Here is a 2,478-nt window from a genome sequence, read left to right on the forward strand (position 1 = left end):
TAGTGTCGCGGAAGGCGATGAAGAAACGACAGTGAAAGAGAAGGATCCACTGCGTAGAGCAGAGAGTAGGGTGTAATGTCATGCAGCCACAGTGATCTTGTCTTGTCTGTAGAGAGAGCATGGACGAGGGCCTGACGATCACCTTTGGGCAACATGATAGAGTGGGTTGAAGCTATATGATGACCCCGCAGGGCCGCCCGGTCGGCCTCTTCATTGCCGGGTACGCCGACATGACCAGGTACCCACTGTAATATTATGCAGTGGCCCAGGTCCAGCAGCTCCTTGTAAGTTTCAAGCACGTCAGCAACAATGAACATGAGAGGACCTCGAATGCCCATTGTTGCGAGGCATTAGATAACAGCTTTCGAGTCTGTGTAGAAGACCCATGGCCGAGCTGAACACTGGAAGGTTTTTGCGCATGGCAAAGAGCAAAGCATGTAGCTCAGCACATGTTGACGACGTGAGATACGAGTGACGGAAGATACCAGGTATATCTTCGGACGGAATAATATGGACGCATGCAGAGCTGGCTTTTGTGGACGAGCCATCCGTAAAAATAGGAGTAAAGCCTGCATACAGCTCGTTCATCAGATCCAGTGTGAGCGCCTTGGACACACCTGCAGCGACATCATCCTTGATTGATTGATTGATTTTAAAAGAAAAAAAAACACCCACCTTCCGACATCATCCTTTCTCTGCAGCCCGGGAATGGATAGTGAAGCAGATGGCAGAGGGAGTGTCCAAGGTGGAGTTGAACGCGCGTGGGGTTCAACTTGAAAACGTGGCAGGTCAGGCTTCAGCTGCTGAATGCAGGACCTGAACTTGTTATTCCTGCGACGGGAAAGCTTCAGCAGTAAAGGGTGCCGCCGGTGATGAGCCAACAAACGGAGATAGTGACGGCATGTCTCATTAAAGCGCTGGATAGCAAGCAGAGTCTCTCTCGCTTCTGCCATGACTAAACAAGTATCCGTTGTTCTTGGCACGCCCAGACACACACGAAGGCTACGTGCCAAAAGACACTGAAGCTTGAACTCGGAGGATGGCGAAATCCCGTGTAATACTGGAAGGCTGCGTAGGAGCGGACCACGTACCAAGGCTCGATGAATGGCCAAATGAGAATCGAATAATTCCAATGTCTATTTGCGATCAATAAAAAATTTCGTCTCTGTACACCGGTGCTAAGAATATTTCCTTTTGGAGGAAAGAATGTGAAAAAGAGAGAGGGTTTCCCCACCCCGTAGATTGACAACAGATGTGTGGATTCTTCGCTTTGTGCTGTATAGAGAAAGAGAGTGACCCCGCCGGGCTCGAGTCTGGTTGTACTGTGTAAAGCTTGTCTGTACTGCGTGTGTTGGATATCTCCGTCAAGATAATGTTTATAGTGCCCGAGTAGGACGAAAATTGTATATTGTTAGGTCGCAAGGATGATTTTATGATAGTTCAAAAGATATATTAGGGATATAATGGAAGTCAAACTGGCTACCCCAGTACACTTGTACTTTTGTGTATGGCTATCCTTTGCATGTAAACTACCTACTGCACACCTGTCGTAGCGGGGAAAAAAATGCGATTGAAGTCGACACAGATTGAAAAATGATGAAAGAAGTCGGCCCAGGCTGAAAAATGTGAGCGGGTAAGCGCGCACGCAACCCTCCGGCCACGCTCCGCCCACCGCAGCAGCCCTCCACCCGAGCGCCGCCTGCCGCGCACGGGAAAAATCGCGAAAAAAAGTCGCCTCGATGGTGGCGCTGCCCTGGTGGCAATGTCTGAGTTTCTCATTGTCGTAGTTTAACACAAGTCGTATACTACTGACACGTATCAGAAAATCTCGGCGTCCTTCGTGTCTTCTGTTGTCAGAGGACTTGTTTGCCTTCCCGTTGTACTCCTGCAATTAGTTACAAAGCGCTTAACCCGTACAGTGAGGCCTATCCCCTTGTGTAGGAACTGTAGTTCTCCAAGGGAAAGATTCCTTCTAGGTTTGTGGTGATGGTAACCTGCAACACTTGTGGTGGTCCCCTTCTTTGCTTCTGAAACATATATCGAGTGAGTTGTTCTGTGATTTGCGCCGGCCAGTTACTTACAGGCATGCGCAACCACGGAGGACCTTTCCACCATGTACTGCTGCGTACGAGTGTTGACGGCAGAAAACCTCGGGTCAGCATATCGACAGGACTTTCCTTCCCTGGACAATGTGACCAGCTTTTGGGGGGTTGGATAGGTCCTGCACTTCAGTCACTCTGTTAGCCACAAACTGCTTCCATTTGTCCGTAGAACTCTTAATCCAGTGAAGCGCCACGGTCGAATCCGTCGAGAAGTGGACCTTAATATTTCGCGGGCCAGTTGCTTCTTTGAGGAAATGAGAGAGTCTCTCTCCGATTAAAGCTCCCATTAGCTCCAGTCTTGGCAGTGAAAGTCGTTTCAGTGGTGCAACTCTCGACTTCGACATCACCAATGTACTGCTTACACCTTGACTCTGGT

At 49.3% G+C, this 2,478-nt stretch overlaps 1 long non-coding RNA gene across 1 annotated transcript; it reads right to left on the bottom strand.

Annotated features, from left to right (window-relative positions):
* Positions 1–586: 586 nt before the first annotated feature.
* On the bottom strand, positions 587–2,478 carry LOC135366017 (uncharacterized). Its single transcript, XR_010414060.1, has 3 exons — positions 1,918–2,478; positions 676–831; positions 587–617 (listed from the first exon to the last, which is right to left on the bottom strand). It is a non-coding gene; the product is annotated as an uncharacterized LOC135366017 (long non-coding RNA).

Source organism: Ornithodoros turicata, chromosome 8, assembly GCF_037126465.1.
Source record: "Ornithodoros turicata isolate Travis chromosome 8, ASM3712646v1, whole genome shotgun sequence".
Classification (NCBI taxonomy): Eukaryota; Metazoa; Arthropoda; class Arachnida; order Ixodida; family Argasidae; genus Ornithodoros; species Ornithodoros turicata.